Source organism: Castor canadensis, chromosome 5 (assembly GCF_047511655.1).
Source record: "Castor canadensis chromosome 5, mCasCan1.hap1v2, whole genome shotgun sequence".
NCBI classification, from domain to species: domain Eukaryota; kingdom Metazoa; phylum Chordata; class Mammalia; order Rodentia; family Castoridae; genus Castor; species Castor canadensis.
In genome coordinates, this window is record NC_133390.1 from 84,146,987 (window position 1) to 84,161,664 (window position 14,678).

General features: G+C 38.3%; 1 pseudogene; it reads left to right on the plus strand.

Annotated features, from left to right (window-relative positions):
• The first annotated feature begins 12,708 nt into the window (after positions 1-12,708).
• LOC141423458 (programmed cell death protein 6 pseudogene) lies at positions 12,709-13,307 on the plus strand (annotated as a pseudogene).
• Positions 13,308-14,678: the final 1,371 nt, after the last annotated feature.

A 14,678-nucleotide genomic window follows, 5' to 3' on the forward strand; every position in this document is an offset into this window, starting at 1 on the left:
CGCAGGCCGGACAACACGGGGGCAGTGTCACCTTTCCCAGTGCTTGGAAAGGGGAAAGCCTGTAGCAGAGGCCCCAGCACAGGAGAACTCTGAGCAAACAAAGCCTGTGGGACCAGGTGAGTGCTAGCTCACCCCAGAGATCTGCATAAATAATGCCAGCTACAGGCTGAGAGCAGCAGGCAGGCAAGTCACAGTTGCAGATACCACTCTCAGAACTGCCTCCAGACGCTTTTTTTTTCTTTTTCTCCCTACCTTTGATGAGAGAACAACCGAATTACACCTGCAAGCCGAAAAACTTACTGAAACTGTATTGCATTTGAACTGGGGACACTTGGTGGGGCTTTTTTTTTTTTTCTTCTGTGTGTGTGAGTGTAGTTTTGTTCTACTTTATGCATCCCCTTTGATGAGACAACTACAGAACAACATCTGAGGCACCAACTCCAGGACTGGAGATTGAGACGGACATCCAAATTATTAAGACTGAAACTGCACTGCATATAAACTTGGAAGTTTTTTGGTTCTTTTTTTTTTTTTTAATTTTCTATTTTCCATTTTATTTTCATTTTTATATATAGATATTTCTTTCATTTACTTATTTTTTATTTTTTTATCTTTGATTTTCAATCCTCTCTCTGTCTCTCTAATGTCTGTTCAGCTTACTGTCAATTAGTACACTAACACTCCCTGTTTATACCTTTGAAACTCTCTTGTCTGATACCTTATTCTGCTTTCTCCCTCTTGTCTGTATATTTGTTTTCCCCTTTTCTTTAACTTCTTGCTTTCCATCTCAGCTCATCATTCCATTCTAAATATTACCATTGTTATTATTACAAGCTAGAAAATACTTAATTACACACAGTACAGGGACAGTAACAACACCAAGGACAATGATGGGAAGACAGAAAAAACAGGGAAACCAGTTTCCCCACAGCAAAAAATTAGTACAGGAACCAGAGGGGAATGAAGAGAACAGAAACTCAGATCCAGACTCCAACAAAATGAAGATAAACTATGCCAAAGGACCCAATGAAGCCTACAAGAATAATTTAAAAGAAGACATACTACAAGTACTCAATGAGAATTTTATAGAGATGATACTGGATAGGGTCAACCAAAATGTACAGGAGACACTCAAGAAATTCCAAGACAATAAAAATAGAGAATTTGAAAAAGCACAAGAAGAAATAAAGGAAACCATAGAAGCACTGTATAAACACCAAAGTGAAAGAGAGAACACAATGAATAAATGGATAAATGAACTCAACACAAAAATAGACAACATTAAAGAAGAAAACTGCCAGGAAATGGAAAACCTCAGAAAAAAGAATGAAACAGAACTGCAAAACAAAACGGAAGGCCAATCCAGCAGAATAGAACAAACAGAAGACAGAATCTCAGAACTTGAAGATGAAATGGTAATTAAAGGAAAAACTGAAGAACTATTAATTAAACAACTCAAGACCTGTGAAAAGAAAATGCAAGAACTCACTGACTCCATCAAAAGACCAAACTTGAGAATCATGGGCATCGAAGAAGGAGAAGAGGTGCAAGCAAAGGGAATGCGTAATATATTCAACAAAATAACGGAAAATTTCCCAAATCTAGAGAAAGATATTCCCATACAGATGCAAGAGGCCTCCAGGACACCAAACAGACCAGATCAAAATAGAACTACTCCACGACATATCATCATTAAAATAAGTTCAGAAACTAAGGAAAGAATATTGAAGGCTGTAAGAGAGAAAAAACAAGTAACATACAAAGGTAAACCCATCAAAATCACAGCAGACTTCTCAACAGAAACATTAAAAGCAAGAAGAGTGTGGGGTGAGATCTTCCAGGCACTGAATGAATATAACTTCAACCCCAGGATACTCTACCCAGAAAAACTATCATTCAAAATAGATGGAGCAATAAAAGTCTTCCATGATAAGCAGAAACTAAAACAATATGTGACCACAAAGCCACCATTACAAAAGATTCTGCAAGGGATCCTGCACACAGAAAGTGACACCCAACTTAACCATGAAAAGGCAGGCAGCACCAAACCACAGGATAAGAAAAAGCAAGACAGTAGAGAGTAACATCAAGTTAGGTACACACAATCAAACCTTCAAACAACTAAGACAACTAAATGGCAGGAATCACCACATACCTATCAATACTAACGCTTAATGTTAATGGACTTAATTCACCCATCAAAAGACACTGTTTGACAAAATGGATTAAAAAAGAAGATCCAACAATTTGTTGCTTACAGGAGACTCATCTCACCGACAGAAATAAGCATATGCTTAGGATAAAAGGCTGGAAGGAGATTTACCAAGCCAATGGCCTCCGAAAACAGGCAGGAGTAGCAATACTTATCTCTGACAAAGTAGACTTCAAACCTACATTGATCAAACGAGATAAAGATGAACATTCCATACTAATAAAAGGGGAAACAGACCAAAAGGAAATAATAATCATCAATCTGTACGCACCCAATGTCAACGCACCCAATTTCATCAAACATACCCTGAAAGACCTAAAAGCATATATAAACGCCAACACAGTGGTTTTGGGAGACTTTAACACCCCATTATCATCAATAGATAAGTCATCCAAACAAAAACTCAATAAAGAAATCCAAGATCTAAAATATGCAATAGATCAAGTGGACCTAGTAGATGTCTACAGAACATTTCATCCAACCTCTACACAATATACATTCTTCTCAGCAGCCCATGCAACCTTCTCCAAAATAGATCATATCCTAGGGCACAAAGCAAGCCTCAGCAAATATAAGAAAATAGAAATAATACCGTGCATACTATCTGACCACAATGCAGTAAAAGTAGAACTCAACAACAAAAGTAAAGACAAAAAACATGCAAAGAGCTGGAAACTAAATAACTCATTACTTAATGAAGAATGGATCATCAATGCAATAAAAGAGGAAAGTAAAAAGTTCCTGGAAGTCAATGAAAATGAAAACACAACCTACCGGAACCTATGGGACACAGCTAAGGCAGTCTTGAGAGGAAAGTTTATAGCCATGAGTGCATATATTAAAAAGACTGAAAGATCCCAAATCAATGACCTAATGATACACCTCAAACTCCTAGAAAAACAAGAACAAGCAAATCCCAAAACAAATAGAAGGAGAGAAATAATAAAAATAAGAGCTGAAATCAACGAAATAGAAACCAAAAAAACCATACAAAGAATTAATGAAACAAAAAGTTAGTTCTTTGAAAAAATAAACAAGATCGATAGACCCCTGGCAAACCTGACTAAAATGAGGAGAGAAAAAACCCAAATTAGTAGAATTAGGAATGCAAAAGGGGAGATAACAACAAACACCATGGAAGTCCAGGAAATCATCAGAGACTACTTTGAGAACCTATATTCAAATAAATTTGAAAATCTAAAAGAAATGGACAGATTTCTAGATACATATGATCATCCAAAACTGAACCAAGAGGAAATTAATCACCTGAATAGACCTATAACACAAAATGAAATTGAAGCAGCAATCAAGAGTCTCCCCAAAAAGAAAAGTCCAGGACCTGGTGGATTCTCTGCTGAATTCTATCAGACCTTTAAAGAAGAACTGATACCAACCCTCCTTAAACTGTTCCACGAAATGGAAAGGGAAGGAAAACTGCCAAACACATTTTATGAAGCCAGTATTACACTTATCCCAAAACCAGGCAAAGACACCTCCAAAAAGGAGAACTATAGGCCAATCTCCTTAATGAACATTGATGCAAAAATCCTCAACAAAATCATGGCAAACGGAATTCAGCAACACATCAAAAAGATTATTCACCACGACCAAGTAGGCTTCATCCCAGGGATGCAGGGGTGGTTCAACATACGAAAATCAATAAACGTAATAAACCACATTAACAGAAGCAAAGACAAAAACCACTTGATCATCTCAATAGATGCAGAAAAAGCCTTTGATAAGATCCAACATCATTTCATGATAAAAGCTCTAAGAAAACTAGGAATAGAAGGAAAGTTCCTCAACATTATAAAAGCTATATATGACAAACCTACAGCCAGCATTATACTTAACAGATAAAAATTAAAACCATTCCTTCTAAAATCAGGAACCAGACAAGGATGCCCACTATCTCCACTCCTATTCAACATAGTACTGGAATTCCTAGTCAGAGCAATTAGGCAAGAAGAAGGAATAAAAGGAATACAAATAGGTAAAGAAACTGTCAAAATATCCCTATTTGCAGACGACATGATCCTATACCTTAGAGACCCAAAAAACTCTACTCAGAAGCTTCTAGACATCATCAATAGGTATAGCAAGGTAGTAGGATATAAAATCAACATAGAAAAATCATTAGCATTTCTATACACTAACAATGAGCAAACGGAAAAAGAATGTATGAAAACAATTCCATTTACAGTAGCCTCAAACAAAATCAAATACCTAGGTGTAAACCTAACAAAAGATGTGAAAGACCTCTACAAGGAAAACTATACACTTCTGAAGAAAGAGATTGAGGAAACTATAGAAAGTGGAGAGATCTCCCATGCTCATGGATTGGTAGAATCAACATAGTAAAAATGTCGATACTCCCAAAAGTAATGTACATGTTTAATGCAATTCCCATCAAAATTCCAATGACATTCATTAAAGAGATTGAAAAATCTACTGTGAAATTTATATGGAAACAAAAGAGGCCACGAATAGCCAAGGCAATACTCAGTCAAAAGAACAATGCAGGAGGTATCACAATACCTGACTTCAAACTATTTTACAAACCAATAACAATAAAAACAGCATGGTACTGGCACAAAAACAGACATGAAGACCAGTGGAACAGTATAGAGGATCCAGATATGAAGCCACACAACTATGAGCAACTTATCTTTGACAAAGGAGCTAAAAATATATGATGGAGAAATAGCAGCCTCTTCAACAAAAACTGCTGGGAAAACTGGTTAGCAGTCTGCAAAAAACTGAAACTAGATCTATGTATATCACCCTATACCAAGATTAACTCAAAATGGATCAAGGATCTTAATATCAGACCCCAAACTCCTAAGTTGATACAAGAAAGAGTAGGAAATACTCTGGAGTTAGTAGGTATAGGTAAGAACTTTCTCAATGAAACCCCAGCAGCACAGCAACTAAGAGATAGCATAGATAAATGGGACCTCATAAAACTAAAAAGCTTCTGTTCATCAAAAGAAATGGTCTCTAAACTGAAGAGAACACCCACAGAGTGGGAGAAAATATTTGCCAGCTACACATCAGACAAAGGACTGATAACCAGAATATACAGGGAACTTAAAAAACTAAATTCTCCCAAAACTAATGAACCAATAAAGAAATGGGCACGTGAACTAAACAGAACTTTCTCAAAAGAAGAAATTCAAATGGCCAGAAAACACATGAAAAAATGCTCACCATCTCTAGCAATAAAGGAAATGCAAATTAAAACCACGCTAAGATTCCACCTCACCCCTGTTAGAATAGCCATCATCAGCAACACCACCAACAACAGGTGTTGGCGAGGATGCGGGGAAAAAGGAACCCTCTTACACTGTTGGTGGGAATGTAGACTAGTACAACCACTCTGGAAAAAAATTTGGAGGCTACTTAAAAAGCTGGACATCGATCTACCATTTGATCCAGCAATACCACTCTTGGGGATTAACCCAAAAGACTGTTACTCCAGAGGCACCTGCACATCCATGTTTATTGCAGCACTATTCACAATAGCCAAGTTATGGAAACAGCCAAGATGCCCCAGCAGTGACGAATGGATTAAGAAAATGTGGAATTTTATGCAGCCATGAAGAAGAATGAAATGTTATCATTCGCTGGTAAATGGATGGAATTGGAGAACATCATTCTGAGTGAGGTTAGCCTGGCCCAAAAGACCAAAAATCGTATGTTCTCCCTCATATGTGGACATTAGATCAAGGGCAAATACAACAAGGGGATTGGACTTTGAGCACATGATAAAAGCGAGAGCACACAAGGGAGGGATGAGGATAGGTAAGACACCTAAAAAACTAGCTAGCATTTGTTGCCCTCAATGCAGAGAAACTAAAGCAGATACCTTAAAGCAACTGAGGCCAATAGGAAAAGGGGACCAGGTACTAGGGAAAAGGTTAGATCAAAACGAATTAACCTAGAAGGTAACACCCACGCACAGGAAATCAATGTGAGTCAATGCCCTGTATAGCTATCCTTATCTCAACCAGCAAAAACCCTTGTTCCTTCCTATTATTGCTTCTACTCTCTCTTCAACAAAATTAGAGATAAGGGCAAAATTGTTTCTGCAGGGTATCCAGGGGGTGAGGGGGAAGAGGGAGGGAGCCGGTGGTGGTGGGGGTAAGGGAATGCACGGGGGGAATGGGGGAGAAATCACCCAAACATTGTATGCACATATGAATAAAATAATATAAAAATTAAAAAAAATAAAATTGTTGTTACATTTAAAAAAAAGGATATGGAATTGTAGGGTCTCTACTCCCATTTCCTATATGGGGAACAGGAACTGTCTTTCCCCCTACCACACACTCTTCTCCCTACTTTCCTATGTTAAACTAAAATAAATCCTTGCTAAAACTTTGTCCCAAAAAGCTATTGAATTGCATACTTTATTTTTGGCTGTGTTGGGGTTTGAACTCAAGGCCTTATAATTGCTAGGCAGGTGTGATACCACTTGAACTATACTCCTAGCCCTTTTTTACCTTAATTATTTTTTGGATAGGGCCTCACAATTTTGACCATGATCTTTCTACCTATGCCCCCCATGTAGCTCAGATCACAGGCGTATACTACAAGTGGCTTATTTGCTCAGATGGGGTCCCACTATTCTTTTTTTTTGCATGTGTGGGGTTGGCTTGCCTTGAACCATGATCCCTCCCCATTTCTACTTCCTGAGTAGCTGGAATTACAGGTGTGAGCCACTGTACCTGATCCATTTAAAATGAATGGATTTTATCTTAATAAGACTGTGAGCTTCCAGTCATCAAAAGACACTATTTAATAGAGTGAAAAGGCAAGTCACTCTGACAGAGATGGTACATCTGACAGAGAATTTCTGAACAGAACATTACACAGACGGCAGACCGCCCCTGGAGCCAGCTTTTATGGTTGACCCTTACCTCCTGGTATTTACGCCCTTGTTGAGTTGCCCTGTCATATGGAACCTGACTGACTTACGCATTACAGAAATGACAAAGTTTATGTAACAGAACTAGATCAGAAAAGGTATTGCAGCTTCTATCTTGCTCTCCCTTTGGTCACTTGCTCTGGGGAAGGCCAGCCATAATGTGAGGAAAGTCAAACCATTCCACAGAGAATTCGTGTGGCAAGGAACTGGCCTTGAGCCAGCACCCGCACCAACTTGCCGTCCTGGAAGCCAATGGTCCAGCACTATTCACACCCGCAGGTGACTGCAGCCTCAGTTTACTTCTAAGCTGCCACTTAGAGAGACCCCAAGCTGGAGCCAGCAAGCTAAACCTCTCCAGGATTTCTGACCCCCAGGAACTGTGACAATAAGCGTGTATTGATGTTTTAAGCAATTAAGTCCTGAGGTAACTCGTTACAGAGAATGAATCCACGCACAACCTTTTTAATTTCTCAAATCTTGAACAAGCATCTCACAAAAAAAACCAAAGCCACAAAAAGCTAATAGCCTGGGATGAGAGGGCTGTGAGCCCAACAGAGATGCCCAAGTCCACGCTGGAGGGAAGTCTTCCTGGGGAAGGCAGAACTGCAGTCTTGCATTCAGAGACAATGCTAAGGGGCTTTTGCACATCTGTTGAAATAGTTGAGGAAAATTAGGAATATGCACACTAAAAATTTAGGAAGTGAAACAATTTTCAGCTGGGTATCAGCGGCTCACACCTGTTAATTCTAGGTACTTGTTAGGCTGAGATCAGGAGGACTGAGGTTTGAGGCCAGCCTGGGTAAATAGTTCATAAGTCCCCCATCTTCAAAATAACCAGAACAAAATGTACTGGAGGCATGGCTCAAGCAGTACAGCAGTAGAGCTTTGAAAGCATGAAGGTCTGAGTTCAAATCTCAATTTCACCAAAAAAATAAAAAAGATGAAACAATTTTTAACCCTTAAGATAAAAAGCAAAGTTTGGAAGGCAACAAGAAAGCCCTTCAGTGGCTCACCCCTGTAATCCTAGCTACTTAGGAGGCAGACATCAGGAGGATGGAAGTTCCAGGCCAGCCTGGACAAGTAGTTCAAGAGACCCTATTTTGAAAATACCCAACACAAAACAGGACTGGTGGAATGGCTCAAGTGGTAAGAGCACCTGCCTTGCAAGCAGGAGGCCCTGAGTTCAAACTCTAGTGCTGCTAAAAAACAAAAACAAAACAAAGAAAGCCATTCATGGTATACTATCATCCTTGATTCAGACATGAGCAATACTGAAATATTTGTAATAAGGCGAACATGGCCTGTTAACTCTGACAATTGTTCTATCCCTGTATGGAGAGGATGAAAAGAGGAGGCAGGTGAGGTCTATAAGAAAAGGATACTCAGTCCTTACCTCCCACCATAAGAAATGGTTCGTGTCTAAAACTAAGAAAGTTAAAAAATTGACAGTACAAGCAGAATGCTTAGAATAGAGGTAAATGCCACATGAAAATGAAAAGTATTGGTATTTGTCTCTGAGGAAAGAACTTGAGAGAGGAAGAGGAAGGAGAACTTTCCAGTGTTTTTATAAATAATTTTTTTGAGGTAGGGTCTCACTATGTCGAACTCAGGTCTTAGCTCCCAAATGCTAGGATTACAGGCATGCACCACCACATCCAGCTTTAGTTTCATATATTTTTAAAATTACTTTAAAATACCTTTTATGAAATAAATAGCAAACAAATTAATCCTGTTCCTCTGTTCTTTGCTTATTAGTGGGAATGCCACAAGTTCCAGTGGAAGGAGTTGATTTCACTGAAAGATAAATTTATTATGCTTGACTTTAAGTGAAAAGAAATACAAGTACAATAAAATGTGTGTGTGTGTGTGCTGTGTTGGCATGCTTTTTGTCACTTTTTTCATTAAATTTGAGGAATGCAACCTTCAAAGGGGTTGGCTAAGGGGCTGGGGGTATAGCTCAGTGGTAGAGCATTTGCTTAGCATGCGTGGGGCCCTGGGTTTGATCCCCAGCACTGCAAAAAAAAAAAAAAAAAAGGAGGGTTAGTTAGTGCTTCTGAATTTCATGTGGTCTGGGAACTTTGAAAACAGGCTCTTCTGTTTGATGTTTCTCTTGTTTCTGTTGAGGACTTTGTGTGCCTTTTTGCTCAGCCATGTGGCATTTCAGGAAATTTAGCATACTAGTGATCAAAACTCACCTGTTGGGAAATCAAGAAGTAGACAGAGGAGGGGCTTGTTATAGCTCAAAGGAACAATGGAAACAAAAATGAAACTCTACTTAGAATAAGCAAAGGATATGAGAGATTAAAATACATTCTGACGGATCCAGTTTTGTTTATGAGCTGTGCTCTTGCTAGTGATTGTAGTTATTGGTTTTTTCCAGGATTTACATGAACCAAGTTGCAAACCTTAAGTGTGGAATTATAAAACCAGAGAATGCAATTTTTGTGCTGCTTATAGATTAATTCTATGAGTAAAGTGTTTCTGTTGTTTTAAATTTGGTTTAAAAAAAAACTAATGTCTTTCAAAGTTATTCATACATGTATTAGTAGCAGTTCTTGTATTAGACATTTTAGTAGGCACTGAGGGATGAGGTAAGAGGTTGGGGTAGAGGAATGCAAAGAGAAATGGACACATACAGGTCCCTAACTTTAAAGGCATTTATCCTATCTAATAGAGGAAACAATACAGGTACTACAATAAAGACACTAGAGTAGACATTGTTAGAGAGGAACAGATGAAAGTCAAAAGAAATAGTCATCATTTGGAATTGGGGGAATCAGGTCTGGTGTTGAGAAGGACATACCAATGAGCTTGTGCCTTGGAGGATGGGCAGGGCATGTGAGCTGGACCTCATAAAAAAGAGTCCCATAGGAAAGATTTTACGTATGTTTCTGACCCTTCCTATAGGATTATGAGATGCACAGAGTCAATGGTCCAGCCTAAATCTGGGGGATGAAATAAATTTCCCTGAGATGGTCACTTCCATCCAGTGGGAGATAAGCAGGTGTCCAGCAAGTTACTCTCTGGTGGGAAACTGCTGACATCAGGCACCAGCAGACCTGCTGACTCAGCCAGTAGGAGTGTCCAAACCCTTGTCACCTCTCAGTGCATGAATCTTTACTGCAGCTGCTGGCGCAGGGCCAGGCTCACAAACTGCCTTTCATGCTACTTGCCAAGAGTGAGTGTTCACTAACCCCACCCCACCCCCCACCCGGGCAGGAGAATAAATGACAGCGATTTCTTTGGCATTCTCTCCTGAGGGAAGTGTAGTTAGTTGAAAACGTAGGAGTCTGGTAACTTTTGCATATCTGTACAGCCCAAGGCTAGAAGTTATATAAATATAATTATGTTTGTGGGTTTGCCTATTTATTATCACATCATTTAAAAACAACTAGATGGAGGAAACATTTATGTAAAGTTGAAAAACAGGGCAAACAATACCATGTTTGTCGAGACATGCTCATATGAAGTAAGATGACACGTATGCATGAAGTTTATTTTATTGCTTTGTTTCAAGGAATTTTAATTTTTATTTTTAGTGAGTTTAATGACGTATAATTTGCATACAATAAAGTGTATGGATTTGGGGCTGGAGGTGTAGCTTATTGGTAGAGTGTTTGCCTGGTATGTGCAAAGCCCTGGGTTTATTCCCCCGCACTGCAAAAAAAAAAAAAGTACTGCTTTTTAGTACACAATTCAGTGAGTTGTATCAAGTGTATGGTCATGTAACTATCACTAAAATTTATAATTTAGAATATTTTTATCACCCCCTAAAATTAAAAACATAAAATCAGCTGAAAAGCTGGGCGCTGGTAGCTCACACCTATAATCCTAGCTACTTTGGAGGCTGAGATTGGGAGAATTGTAATTGAGGCCAGCCAGGGCAAATAGTTTGTGAGCCTCCCATCTCCAAAATAACCAGAGCAAAATAGACTGGAGGTGTGGCTCGAGCAGTAGAGTACCTGCTTTGCAAGTATGAAATCCTGAGTTCAAACCCCAGTCCTGCCAAAAAAAAAAAAAATCAGTTGAACGGTATTTATACTTCTGGTAATGACAGAAATGGATACTGAACCAGTGCTCTCACTGTAGACAGGCAGGGCAGGACTGTGATCCTATATGTCCTGGTTTTTACCTGGAGCCAATTTTGGGACTGTGGTCTAGCCCAAACAGAGTATAGCAGTCTCCTTGACAAGACAGAATATGTGGAGCAGATTACCAAAGGAAAGGAGCAATGCTAGGAGAAGCTCCAGAATTCAACACAGGAACCCTCTTGAGTCTAAGTTGTGCATGCACATGATAAGACTCTTAGAGGCTGGACCAAGAGCAATCACCAAAGAAAGAATAACTCCCAATTAGCTTTGAGCTACATAACTACACAGTCTCACTCAGGGCTGGGAGACATTCAAGTTTCAACCAGCCAGAGTGGAAGACTTTACAAAACTAGGTTTCATAGACCTGCCTCTAAAAGACCCCATGTTAGACAAAAGACTAATCTAGTCCTAGAGTTGAAGGTTTCTCTAGACTAACCCTAAAAAATAAGTTTCAAAAGGGTTAAGCTAATTACTAAACAAACTAATTCCCTGAAAGAATAAAGCCAAAACTCTACCAAGAAAGTTAAAGCCAGGTAGAGTGGAATGCAGGTGTATTGGAATGTTCCAGCTACATGAGAGGGTGTGAGCCAGGAGGATTATTTGAGCTCAGGAGTTCAATGTCAGCTTGGCCAACATAGCAAGACCCTACCTTGGAAAAAACAAAACAAAATAAAACAAAAAAAAAAGACACGCAACAATGTAGCACCCATAATGTCTGGCATATAATTTAAAAATTACTAGATATGGAAAGAAGCAGAAAAGTATGACTCATAAGCAGGAGGAAAATTACTCAATAGAAATGTATTTCAAAATGTTTAATAGCATCTTGCTAATGCAAGAAGGACTTTAAACTAGGAGTATAAACACAATAAACTATTTTAAGGAAAAGACAAAAACAGTGCAGGAAAACTTGGGAAATATCAATAAAGAAATAGTAAATGGGGGGGTATAAAGGAGAATAGTGGAGGGGGTGAATTCAACTATGATATATTTGATATATTGTAAGAACTTTTGTAAATGTCACAATGTACCCCCACCCCAAATAATAAAAGAAAATAAAAAATGAAAAAAAAATGAAGCTTCTAGAATCCAAAAATAAAAATATATATGAATTAAAAATGTCACTAACTAGTTTTAACAAGTAGCTTTTTAGTTTTTTAGTGTTAGTTAAAACTAGTTTTTTATGCAAAAGAAAAACTAGTAAACTTGAACATGTGCCAAATGGCACACAGAGGAGAATACCTGGAAAACCACTACCAAATGTCAGAAATCTATTGGATAGTATCAGGCCATCTACTATATGTGAAATTCAAATACTAAAGGGATAAAAGAGATTGAGGCAGAAAAATATTTGAATAATGGTCACAACATAGCATTTCAATAATGGTCACATTTTTTTCCAACATTTTCAAAATACAAACCCAGAGATCCAAGAAGCTCCAAGAACCCTAAAAAGGATAAAAATAAAGGAAAACATGCCAAGGAACATCATAATCACAAGCAGAGGAAAAATATGCATTACAGGACATAGGGACTTTAGCCCATGGCCCCTACTCTTACTTGAGCCTACGGTCCTACTCTGGCTTGGACACAGTGCTCTCAGTCAGGACCAGAGTTTTCTGTGGAATATGTTCCAGCTGGTTGATAAAGACAGGAGTGAGGCGATATCAGACAATGAACTTCAGCAAACACTCCCCAATGACATGTGGACCGTTTAATCTGGTGACTGTCAGGCCAATCACGTCTATGTTTGACCCAGAGAACAAGTCTGGTATGAACTTGAGACTGGCAGAATGTCTTCTACACCTACAACAGGGACAACTCTAGGACGGTCAAAGAAAAACACTCTCAAGCAAGCACTCTCAGGTTTTAGCTACAGGCTTCAGCCAGTTGTACAATATCCTTATCCATAAGTTTGACAGACAAAGACAAGGATAGATGGAATTTGATAACTTCTTTCAGGAAATCATTGTCTTCCAGAGATTGAAAGAGATTCAGATACCATGACACAAATCAGGATGGCTGAATTCAGCTGTGTTATAAGCAGTCTTCAGTGATCTTCAGTATCGTATAACCAGACCTTGGTATACCATGGTAGCAGGACATGCACAGAAAGACTGAAAATGCAAATCCATTACCTATGATGAAATAGGACACAGACACAGTTGGATGCTGATCTTTCTGTAGATTTTTGTATAATTAATACTCCAGAACCTGGCTGTGCATATATAAATACATTGATTAGTCCTAGTTACGTTATATAATATAAACTTTGGGCTTGCTGACTAATTGTGCCATGAGGTGGAATGCAATAGTAAGACAACTTGAATATTAAGAATACTCAAGGGGGGAGAAATGAACCAAGCCTTGTATGCACATATGAATAATAAAAGAAAAAAAAAGAATATTCAAATAATACAAAAGAAGGAAGACAAGAACAAAGAACATATGAGAAAAAAATAGCATGTTCTTTCTTTCAGTGCTGATGGCCCTCATGCAATCTTGGTTTATGTCCTAAAACCCACCATACTTTCTATAAAAAGTGTGGCAAGCATCAACCTCACAAAGTAACACAGAACAAGAAGGACAAAGATTCTCTGTATGCCCAAGGAAAGTAGCATTATGACAGGAAGCAAAGGGACTGTGATGGGCAGACTAAGCTGATCATCCAGAAAAGGGCTAAAAATATAAAGAAGATTGTGCTGAGGCTGGGGTGTGTTGAGCCCAACTGCAGATCTAAGAGGACACTGGCCATCAGAGATACAGCATTTTGAACTGGGGACAAATAAGAAGAGAAAGGGGCAAGTGATCCAGTTCGAAACTCTACCTTTTGTTGTGTTATGAATACAGTAAAATGATGAAATTAAATTAAAAAAAAAGAAGACAGTGGACTTAAACTAGTCATGTAAAATTATATTAAGTATATTGACCATATATTCCAATTTAAAAGACAGTTGTCAAACAGACTTTTTAAAAATGACCCAATTATATGCTGTTTGAGATGCTATTAAATGAATGACACAGAGAGGTCCAAAGCATAAGGATGAAAAAATATATGCCATGCAAACACTAATCTTATTAAAATTTATGCAAATAATAATTTTTATGAAAGCTAGAATCTTTTATAAATGTCAGACAACATATTAAGAGATGAATTATACGTTTAATATCAACAGACTACAGGAAAAGGAGGCAACCATAGATAAAGAGTGATATTTTATTATGATAAGAGTCAGTTCATCAAGAAGACATATAATCATAAGTGTGCATGCGTCTAATTATAGGGCTTCAACATACACAAGACAAAACTGACAGAAGTTAAAGAAGAAATAGAAACCCAGAATTAGAGGTGGAATACTAACATTCCTCCCCCATTAGTTAGCAGAACAAATAGAGAATCAGTAAGGTTACAGAAGGTTTGAACAATACTATGAATCAATTCAAT